The sequence below is a fragment of the Sciurus vulgaris genome (assembly GCF_902686455.1).
Source record: "Sciurus vulgaris genome assembly, chromosome: 4".
NCBI lineage: Eukaryota > Metazoa > Chordata > Mammalia > Rodentia > Sciuridae > Sciurus > Sciurus vulgaris.
The window spans coordinates 2,485,524-2,497,375 of record NC_136464.1 but is presented as its reverse complement, the minus strand read 5'-3'; positions in this window follow the sequence as shown (position 1 = coordinate 2,497,375).

Sequence of the window (11,852 nt, the reverse complement as noted above, 5' to 3'; positions counted from 1 at the left end):
TTGTTTTCTCAAGAATCCGGAGGCTGGGGAGATAGCTCAGTCGGTAGAATGCTTGCCTTGCAAGCACAAGGCCCTGGGTTCGATCTCCAGCACCGCAAAAAAAAAAAAAAAAAAAAAGAATCCGGGATTCAGTGAGATGAAGCCATGAAGCCTGCCGCCTCTGTGCGGCCCCTCCTGCTGCCCTGGGCCCCTGGGCTGCACACGAGGGGCTCAGACCATCCACAGAAACCGTAGCTTGAGATCTGCTGAATGAATCCAGGACCATCTTCCCACGTGAACAACGTGGCAGAGATGAATCTTTCAGGAGCCGGGCCGTGAATTCACCACAGGTGCAGATGTCGACCACAGGATGTCCCTCAAGATGCCTTCTCATACTTATGAAAACAGATTATAAAGTTAGATCCCGTGAGCTCAAGGTTGGCACTTGACACGGGTGGACTGTGACCGGCTGCTAGGGGAATGGCCGAGCTCCAGAGCTCGTGATGGCCTCCGGTGACCATGCCGACTCTCAGGAGGAGGGTCCTGCCTCCCTTGCAGAGAGGATGTGTTCCTGTGGAAGAGCATTTCTGCTGCCTTTGAACTCAAACCTTCCCGTTCTGGTGGAAATGCATCCTTTGCTCAGGGGCATATTGGAAAGCCCTCATGTCAGATAGAGCTTTCTGGAAGACTCAGTAGATGCAATCAGGGCTGTTCTTCAACCATGGAACCCTTCTGCTTCCTCAGACCGCCTCCAGCTTTGAATTCACAATGCGCACACCGTGCTCAGAGCTAATCTGATGACGGCTCCACCGAGGGTCCCTGGGGAGGGCTGCCTGGCTGGGGTCAGAGCCCCACTCACGGCCCGAGGGCTCTTTTCACTGCGTCTTCAACTCCTGTGCCCACTGTTAGGGCCTCTCCTGTGACGTGTCCTAAGCACATGAGGAGAAGCAGCGCTCAGAGGGAGGGTGGAGATGGGTCTTAATACCTTTGGGACCATGAGCCTGTTAAGGTCACCATATCTGGGACTTTGCTTTAATGGCAAACAATATGGTTGGGGGTTAAACCCTGTTCTGCAAGCATAAGTGGGGGGAAGGTCTCCACCCCAGATCCTCCTGGTCTCCGGTGTCTTGGTGTCTGAGATGTCATCGGCGAGGCTCATTTCTCAATGCTGCAGACTTTCATGTTTGCCATGTTTTAAGCATGAAAGTCCAGAGATTTGCATATGTACACATGGACCTCCTGAATGCCATGCTTGTCACGTGGCAGGTGGCATTGTTGAGGGACAGAATGCGTTGTCACAGGCTGGCATTTGCTGCCTGCTGGGGTTGAAGCTGAATGAATAACCCCTGCACTAGATGACGCAGGAGAGAGATCAGGGCCACAGAGAAACTGGGAGTCTCTGGTGTAGGTGTGACATGGGACCTTGAGGGACACCCAGTAGAGCAGGATGGACTCCAGAGGGCCGTCGTCTGCAGAAGAGCCAAGAGGAGGAAGAAGTGCTGACCATGGACACAGGCCAGCAGGATGGCAGCACAGAGCCACAGCATGAGGCTACGGAGAGTGGGGACATCCTGTGAAAGAGGCGCCATCAACCTCCAGAGAGGAGAGCATCCTCCAGAGAGGAGAGCATCGAGGAGAGGGCCAAGGAGAAGGTCAGTCTTCAAGGCAGAGAGGCAAGACCGCTGGAAGGTAAACAGAAGGCAAAGAGGTGGCACTGCCAGCCGGGCCCTCTGGGAAGCTGACTCTGGGACAGTCACCATGCAGGATGCTCAGCGGGAAGCACTTTGGGGTCAACTGCTGTGGCAGGAAGATCTCAGGATTCCATGATGCTGTCTTAGACCCCATTAGGTTTGCACTCCTTGGAAAGAATCTTGTGGCATTTGCCTGTGCCCCCATCAGTCATGGGTATGGCCACCACTGAAGTATGTGGCTATTGCCAAGGTGGTTCTGGGCAGCTGAGGCAGGCCCTGGGTCCTGGGACTGCAGGTGGTCTCCTGCCTGCACCCCTGGGGGTGGAACAGTAAGCCTGCCCAGGGTCAGGGGTGCAGCTGCAGTTCTCCCATGCTGCTAGCTTTGAACCCAGGTCCCTTAGGACTCTCAGCTTGTTCAGGGGCAAGATGTTAACTGCTTTCTACACGTGACTCTCTCTTGTTCAAGAGGGTCCTTACCAGCCTTCCTGTGTGTTGTTATCGATTTTTCAATAACAGTCGGCAGAGGGCAGAGGCAGCATTTTATCTGTGAGCTTGGTGTGTTCTGCAGGCCTGCCAAGCTGCTGGACACAGGATGTGTGCCCTGGAGTGGCCGAGGGGACCAAGGAGGCCAGGCTGGTGGAGCCCAGCTGGCACCCCTGGAGGCAGAAAGGGTCTTCCTGCCTGTCTGCTTCCAGGGTGCTTCTTGGATCCTGGTCTCCACGGCAAGCACGAATCCTGTTCTGAGGCATACTCCTCATAGCAGATTCCAGGAAGGTTGAGGATGCAGCTTCTTGACACAGGGTTTCCCCCCTACCCCAGGTAGAAGCCTCTGGATGACCAAGAAGAGGACATTCATGCAAAATCAGGGCTGAAAGGAAGGAGCAGAGTGGCCAGCCGGCTGCCTGCCACGTGGCCCTCCTCATAGAATTGTCTCGGGTGCAGGCCCATCCCTGTGGCCGCCACTGGCCATGGTCCTGAGGGCTCATTCACCCACCCCAGGCTCCTCTCCCTGTGCCAGCCTCCAATCTGGGAGAGCTCATGCTGGCCTCCGCACTCCATGGGGCCGCGCAGTTCCTTAAACATCTCTCCAACGGGATAATGGTTCTGATGAAATATTTATTGATTTTTAAGCGCAGCTCATCTATTGTAAAACAGCACCCGTTCCATTACGTACATTTAGCTCTGGTTTTGTGTTCTTAGAGGCTGGCGACTTGTAAGCACTTGCAGGTTCTTTTGCTTGGGGCATCCTCTCCCTGCAGGCGGCCTCATTACAGCCTCTTTGTGTTAATCGGGTTTCGAAGAAATGTTAACAATATTCACCTCTTGGGGAAAAATGAACTGAGTCAAAACAGCCTGGAGGAATTTTGGAGACCAGGATCTCCCTCTGCTTCCCCAGTCCTCCATAACGGACTTCAAACAGCTCCAGCGCCAAGTTCCCGCTGAGTCTGCAGCGAGTGTCTGGACCTTCCTGGCTCACACGCTCCCCAATGCCGTGTGTGTCTTCAGCTACCGTCTGCACAGAGGGGTCACCTCCACTCCATCCTGCGGCATCCTCTGCATTGTGGGGAGGTGTCTAGAATTGGCTCCCAGCATGCTGGGCCTGAGAGTCTGCCAGGAAGAGGCCCTGCCAGGAGAAGCGAGGGTATAGGGGAGGAGGAGGAAGACGCATGCACAGCTGGCCTCTGCCTAAGAGCTTCGTGGCCTCCACTCTGAAATGGCAGGAGGCTGGGCCTGGGGGCTCGTTGCACCCGGCCCCTGCAGGGCCCTCGCTGCCGCCTGCTCCTCTGGCTGTGGAGGCTGCTCTCGAACAGTTATTTCCCTGACCGAGCCCTAGCTGAGACTAGGCAGAGAGGATCCAGCCCAGAGGAGCTGGACACTCCCCCAGACAACCTGGAGACTGGAGGAAGCCAGAGGGAGGGGCTGTGGGGCAGAAAGAGGAGGGCGGGGTCTCCTCAGGAGGACCCAGAGTGCAGAGCCTCCCTGAGCCCCCGTGGTTATCGGGCTGGAGGCAGAATCAAGGTGTCAGTGCCCTCCGTGCCCCTGGCAGCTCAGTCTTGACTGGCTGCACAGGGGAATGAGAGGTGGCCAAAGCCATAGCACCCTGGGGCACACAGTCAGACTTGAGCTGCTGCCTCCAGTGCTGCGCCCAGGGAAGTACCCGCAGGCCACTAGAGGGATTGAAAGGTGTTAGTGGCCAGGGTTTGCGGCTTGCTTGTTTGTTTATAGCGAAGTGAAAAGCCATGCGTTTATTTTCGGGGTGGAGAAAAGAGAAATAAGCCCTCCGAGAGCACACCCGAGCGTCTGTGTCTGCACGCACCCCGTCCTGCCACGCCCAGCCCGTCTCCCTGCAGCACCTGTGCAAACCTGCTCATCAACTGCGACACTTTCCTGACTTTCTTCTCTGCTCCAATTGCATTGAGGTCGTGGCTGGTGGCGGCTTCCCTCTTGGTAATGAAAACTTGAAAACAGCGTCAGCACCCAAGGCCCTTCCTCCCGGGTGTTTTAGGCTGGATGCTGTGCAGGCTGTTGGGTGCTAATGGCGGCTTTCCAGAACCCAGGAAGTTGGCACTCAATGCCCCACCATGTGCTGATGGTTGTCACCCCTCCACAGTGGCTTCGCCACGTCCCAGAGTCCGGAGGGCAGTGCGGAGGTTCGGCCCCACACCAGGCCAGCAGCTCTGAAGCAGCCACAGCCGTCAGGGGCCCTCAGGCTGGCTCCCCATCCTTGTCTTCTGGCCTTCACTCCCCTTTTCTCTCCTTTGCTTCTCTTCCTGCCTTTCCTCCAGGAGAGTCCCGCCAGCAGTGGCTGGGAGCTACCCCCCAGGCCAGGGCCCCAGCAGTGCTGGTCACCCTCACGGCTTTCCGCACGCTCAGCTGTGCAGAAACATCCTCAGCTGACATCCAGGTCAGACCAATATGTCCACAGTGCCCATCCTGCCAGGCCAATGGGGAAGAGGCTGGGGTCCTGGGAGCACCGTGTCGCCTCCCACGAGTCTCGGGAGATCTAGTACATTGGAGATGTCCCCCTCGCTGTCATGGATATGGTGCTGACCCGAGCCAGACTGGCTCACAGCACTTCTGCTTTGGGGTTGGGCTTGGGCACCTTTTCCCCACAACCAGAAGCCTGGGGCCTGGTGCTGCTGTAGCTGCCCACAAGGCCTGGGAGCCACTCCCCTCTTTTGGTCCTGGCCATTCCTCCTCCACCCAGAACAAGGGTGTCCCCAGTCCAGCACAGTCCAGCCAGCGTTCCTCGCCTCTCTCTTCCCTAAAAGGACCCCAAGCACTAGCCCAGGGAAACTCACCCTTCTCCAACCCTTCCCATGCACACTGACCTCTGTGCCCAGGTGGGGTCCAGTCTAATCCTCTGCATCGAACCTGAGCTTCAGATGTGACCGCAGACACCAAAGCAGGGACATAGGACTGGGGCGGGGTGAGGCGGGAAATGGCATTAACGGTGAACAGCTGTGCTCCCTGCCCTTCTGCGTGGATTTATTTGTTCTTCCCAGAAGTCTGGGTAGTGGGCCATGCAGGGTGGGCTGGCGGTAGCAGCAGTCACTTCCCCAGTAGGAAGGGGCTCAAGGGCGTTGGCTCTGACTCAGCAAGAGCAGTGGGCAGACGGGCTGGTGTCTGGCAGCCTCCTTGTGCAGCCGCTTGGGGCCTGGGTTGCCTGAGGCTTTCCTGCAGCATGCAGGGTTTCCATGGGAACCCTCTCCTTTCCACTGCTGGAGGAGAGCTGTCAGAGGGTTTGTGGGTCACCCCAGCAGAGCACACTTCCCCTCTGGGGTGTCTGGAGCCCAGTCACGTGACCTCACTGAACCACAGCGTCTGGGCAGCGTGGCTCCCCCCAGGAAGCACCCCTCAACGGACAGGGAAGGGACAGCACCTGCCAGCCATTTCTGTGGACACACAATTGACCCATTCCACAGCCCAGGAACTGAGGCACAAGGAAGTGGAAAAGTCTAACACCACCCAACAGGCCAGTCCCACATGCTTGTCATTTACGTCCTGCATAGCAAATGTGGTCATGGCTGGGAAGGCAAGCCATGCTCCAGAGGGATGCAGGAAGGACCTGCCCCAGATGTGCTCGCCGCTCTCTGGGACTCTGGCCCAGGGGCAGTTCTAGAGGAAGGGGTTCATCCAACAGGTGTGAACCCGGCACCCTGGGCCCCCGCCCTGCAGTGACTGCTCTGGAGCCTGCGGGCACCCTCCCCACTCCCCTCAGCCTCTGGAGTTCAAGCGGGATGGAGTCCAAGAGAGCACAGAGCAGCACTGTCCAGGCTGGATGCCATGGTCCTCCCGGGGCTGTGCTTTAAATGGGCTGACCTGTGGGAACCAGGTGACCACCCCTGGTTTTCCAAAGAGTGTTCCTGAATGTTCTCGCTTCCAGAAAGACGCGAGTGGGGTGCTATTCCTTTGGTCAACCCGGTGCTGCGGGCAGGGCAGACGCCACCTCAGGGGCTCTTGCGGACGTTGCCCCATGGGCTGCCACCCGCCGTGTTCTTGCGTTCTTTAAAATCTGGGAAGTGAGCCTGTTTCCCCCACACCCCACGGCTGGAAAGTCGCCTTTGTCTCATGGCTGATCAGAAATGCCATAGAATCATTGTGGAAATTTAAATAATTCCCCTGAGAAAGATTTTCCCATCTGGTCCTGAGAGCATTCTGTTGTTTGGCTGAAAACACAGCTGAGTGGGAAACGTGCCCCCTTGGGAATGAGGAGCCCAGGTGGTTCACAGGCGGCCGTGGAGACCGCCAGCATCTTCAGATCGCTGCTCCCAAAGGTGGAGAGATGTTGGTGAGGGCGCAGGGCAGGCCGCCGGGCCCGACGGGCTGGGCCCGCTTTGTTTCCTCTGAGGCTTTCTGTTGCTCCCTCCGGCAGACGGTGGACTTGAACTCCAGTCCCCACAGGGGGGATGCTTCCTACGATCCAGAGCAGGCGGTACTGTCCTTGCCTGGGACAGCGGCTGGCATTTCCTGTGACTCTTCTGTGGTCACCAAAAAATCTGCAGATTCTCACATCAAACCCAGAGGAAAGAGTTGATTTTTCCAAAGTTTAAGCTATTAAAATTAAAGTTTTATTCTTCAAGCTGCAATTACGCAAGTTGCATGAATCAGAGTAATCCCGGATACTGCTGATGGAGGTCTTTCTGCGGCAGGATGACACACCTGGACCCTCTGGGCCCTGAGCCACTATCCAAGGCACCTGCCACTTGCACATTCACAAGATCCACAGTGGTGTGAATTCTTCCAAATGTGACATTAATAAGCTTTTAATAAGCAGATAAAATTCTCTCAGACAAGCCTGGGGCATGGGCGGAAGCACGTGAATCACGTTTGGAAAGGCAGGGATGTGTGGTGATCGGGACTTCAAGGCAGCAGGGACGGTGGCTTCGCCTCATGCCAGGCATCCACAGGAGCGAGGAGCGCAGTCCTGAGAGAGGGTCTCAGCGTAGGGAAGCTGAGCCCTTGCTGTTGAGAAGTCAGGGGCTTCCAAATCTGAGCCTCGGAGAGCCACAGCCTGGCGGGGGCTTGCACAGGAAAGGCCTGGGTGGCCGTGGCCTGAGCTGGTGATTCCCAAAGTCCAAGCTCTGTGGCACCTCAGCTAGACCAGGGCTGGTGGCATCGTGGTGCTGGACAAACAGGGCTCAAGTTCCAGCCGTCCACATACTGCCTGGCAAGGACAGCTGCCCCTGGGCCTGGGAGCCCTCATCGATAAATGGACATCTACACTGCCCAGTCAGAGGGTTAGATGGAATAATCTAACAATGCACCCATGGGCACCGTGCCACCAAAATGTACAGTCCCATACCTGTGTCAGGACCACTGTCCACACTGATCAGCACGAAGCCGTGGGGACTCCAGTGGCCATGCTGTTACCTGTCCCGTGGTGTGCAGGCTACTGACCCCCATTCCCGTGGGTTACCTGCAAGTCGGGTTCTTCCTTGTGTCTGGAGAGACTGGCTGGGGCCCTCTTGCTCCCAGTAGGAATGATGCTGGTGGGCAGTTGTTCTGACCAAGGGCAAATGGGGCCTGTGGGACCAGGGAACGGGGCCTCCTATTGCCTCTGATCCCTGCCTCAGGGGGACCATTCCAGGTAAGGACTCCAGTCTCTGCACTGTAGGACAACAGGTGGCACGGTGGTGATGTGTCCATCTGCAAGGCAGACAGACCAGGGGGAGGCTCCACCCTCCTGGACCCCCAGCAGGTGGTGAGGGTCAGAGGAGGCCAGGGCCAAAGCCTGCTCTGCCGGGGCCCAGGGCCTGTAGCCCAGCCTGCTCTCAGGCAGGCCACTGCTCCAGAGGGCTCTGCTGAGGCCCTGTGCTCAGGGGTCCTCTGTGCGGTCAGGCCAGAGGGAGGAAGTCCAGACTCTGAGCTGGGGCTACCTTGGCCATCAAAGTGCACCCCCTGTGCCAAATGTAATCATATTTCGTTGGTCTGCAAGCTAAGGACAGATGTGATGTGGCATTGGCCAACCCCAAGTTTCAAACAACCAGGTCATTTTGTCCTAAGGTTCTAAGGCTCATCAAGCTCTGCCCAACACTTCCTGGGCTGTAGCTGCTGGATCTTGGTCACTCCTTTGCAGTGTGCAGACCAGAGTCCCACTGAACTCATCTGCCTGATTTAATGCACCCAAGTGAATCTCACAGAAGATGAAGGAGAGGAGGTGGGAAAGTGGTTGCTGGAAACTGGGAAGATGTGGGGGAGGCCAGAAGAGGGATGGGTATTGCCTAGGGGCAGCTGGGTGGCAGGAGGAGCATGTGAGTGTAGCAGGCTAGGTGACTGTGCTGACAGCAGCTAAGTATTTCAGAATAGTTAGTAGAGAGGACACGTCAGTTCCTAGGGCTGATCATTATACACTATATACATGTATCCCATAAATATGTATGATCAGTATGTGTCAATACACAGAAATATAGGGCACACACACACACACACACACACGCACTCACCTGAAATAGCAAGAGGGCCTCTTTGGGGTTAATACAAATCTGATTGGGAGTGTGCCCTGACCAGAGGGGCAAGGGTAGACTCTACTCTGAGGGAAGGCAGGGGTCAGTGTCTGTTGTGGGGACCAGCATAGCCCAGCCTTGGACTCAGCTGGGGCAGGCAAGCCAGCCGGAGGCTGGACCACCACAGTCAGGCCTTGGCTCCTGCAGGAGGAGGCTGTGCAGGGATAGTGCCCTGACAGAGTCAAGGTGCTAAGCGAGGGCAGAGGCACGCAAGTCCTCCCAGCCCAGCGGGGCTCCGGGCTGCCCATGCCTGCTGCAGAAAGCTGGCCGACAGCAGTGGGACGGAGCTCGAGCGCCCAGGCAGTGACTGATCCAAACCCTCTCCAATGGTTCCATGAGATTGACAAGGAGGGAACACTTCCAAACTCGTCCTGTGACACTTCTATCACCCTGAAACCAAGCCAGGATAAGGACACTTCAAGAAGCCGTCTCACCTGCTGCTGAGACTCCACTCAGTTATTTGATTAGCTGGGCTTTTCATTTCCAAGATTCCCATTTGGTTCATTTTCAGAATCTCTCTTTATCGAACGCTCATTCATATCCTGCCTATTCTCCTTGGTTCACTTCTAAACCTCCTGAGTCATAGACCATCTTACGATGACTCCTGGCTTCTTTGTCCAGCATTTCCTCCTCCTGGGGGTCTCGGGTCAGCTGTCAGAGAGTTGTGAACTCTGGGAGGCATCTTATTACCTTGCTTTCTCTTTCCATTTGGTGTTTGTTTGCCTGTCTGCTGGGCTGGACGGCTCTTCCACTGTTGTGCCAGGGTTTTAGCAAGCGGCTTTCTCTTTGTCCATGCCCCAGGCTGGGGGGACTCTCTGTGTCAAACAGCCACTCAACATGATCAACCCCTAGCACCACTTTGAGAGGAGATGAAAACTGTGGGTAACGACGGCCATTTCAGAGCAAGCCGTATACTGGTAAACCAGAAAAACTTATTGAAAGTTTTCTTCACAACTGCACTCCTCCCAAAGTGGAAAAGGGAATGACACTCTAGGATAGGTTGAAAATTAGGCATTAAAGAAATAAAATTACAACCAAATTATGTCGGCACGAAAAGAAAACAGAAAGAAGAGGCAGCAAAAGAGGGTGAGTGGTAAGAGGCAAAAGCAGATCATTTGTCAAGAGAGACACAAAGGAGTCGAGAGTGTAATAATGAGCAAGAAGAAGGAAGGAAGGAAAATCCAATTATCATGTTAAAACATTAAAATACATGAAATGGCTTTTAAGTATGCAATATCAAATAATGGGGATGAACCTATCAAATCAACACAGGAGAGAACAGCAGTGTGGTAGAAACCTACCATTGAAGAGTCCTAAACTATTCCTTGGTGCGATGTTTGAAACGGAGGGAATTTTTTTCTGGGCTCCCAGTCTTGGGTCCCGTCAGGTTTTGGGGTGTAGTCATTGTGCAAGCCTCCCCTTATCTGCCAAGGTTCTGTGTGGAGGTGGCAACCACACCCTGCCCCGTGCTGGGTCGGGGAGCTGCATGCTGAGGTGGCCCTTCTCCTTCAGCTTTCTGCTTCCAATCTGCACAGGACTCAGGGCAGGGCCCCTGGGCTCACAGACCTCTCCCTCCCTTCCTCTGGAGCCCACCTTGGTGGCTCCTGCCATTCCTTGGGATGCCAGGACCTGGTGGACCTCCAGAGGGTCAGAGGAAACATCCCTGATGTGGTGGCCTGGCCGTTGATCTCTCCCTGGTTGTGACCACAGTTGCTGTGACCCCTGCAGAAGTACTGTGCACACTCCACGTGCCAACCGCGTGAACTGTCTGCATAGATTTTAGTGTGCCTGGGACATTGCCACCCACGTGCAGGTGTGGAGGCCCAGAGGCAGAGGGGTCATGTGGCTCGTGCAGAGGTGCCGGGCAGCCTCAGAGGTGCTCTGCTCCGTGTGCCGTGCTCCCTGGCAGCCACTGCTCCCTGTTCTCTCCGCCCCTCCCACTGTCAGCAGCAGGAGAAAGGAGGGGCTCGGCAGCCTTGGTCGTGGTGATCCCACCACACAGGTTCCTTAGTCCATTGCAGACACTCCATGGCCATGTTTGTTGGTGTCTCTAGATGGTGTGAAGCTATAGGGATTCAATTCCTCCTGAGGCTGCAGGCTCGGGCGTGGTCTTTACAAAATGGTGGCCCCCATAGTCCTCTTCGATGCTCCCATCCCCTGCCCATCCCCTGCCCATCCCCTGGCCGTACTCAGAACAGAGCCCCGTCCTTTGCCAAGTCTCTCCCCCTGTTGAACTGGTTCCTGAATGGAATCTGTTTTTCTGCTTTAGCTGTTGTCTTCTTCCTTCCTTCTGTAAATTATTGGCCATTGGTTTGCTAAGGCCTGGAGCAGGCCAGTGAGTTCAGTCTGCATCTTCACTGACTGCTGGGGAGACAACTAGACAGACAACCCCAAGACAATGTGACAGAGCAATTAGTGTCTGCCGATTTATTATTGCTGTTATTTACTAGCAGGCAGGGGAGAGAGGGAGAGGAGACAAGCTGACCAAGCTACTAGGTCCATGCTCTTTCCACAAGCTCATGTAGATTCCTATAAAATATTCATGCTATAAACACATCTGGGCCATGCTCCTGGTCAAGCCCCCGTGTCAGCATCATGGCTGAAGAGGAGGGGTGCAGACGGCCCTGTGGTTGACCACCAGACACACCTGTAGGGGCCCGCGCCAGCTTGGGAGCTGCAGATGTCACCCGCGATGACGGCAGGAGTCCCGGCCCCTGCTCCGGTCTCTGTCCGTGGGGATTGTGTCTGCCTGTTTTCTCTGTGACCAGAATACCTGAGAACAACTTAGAGGACTGGAAGTTTGTTCTGAGCTCATGGTTTCAGAGTTCCAGTCTGTGGTAGGCTGACTCCTTTGCTTGGGGTCCAAGGTGAGACAGAAATTGTGGCAGAAGAAAGCTGCTCAACTCGTGGCAGCCAGGAAGCAGAGAGAGAAGCGAGGTACTGAGGACAAAACAGAACCCCCAAAGGCACGCTTCAGTGACCTACTTCCTCCAGCCACACCCTTCCTGCCTGCAGTTACTGCCCAGTTCAGAGTACTTTCAAATTATTAATGTCTCAATGGATTAATCCACTATTCAAATCATAGCTTTAACTTTCACAATCTAATCATTCCACCTGGGGGTTTTCCTGCATTGTCTCACACATGAGATTTTGGGGGCACCTCCTATTCATACCC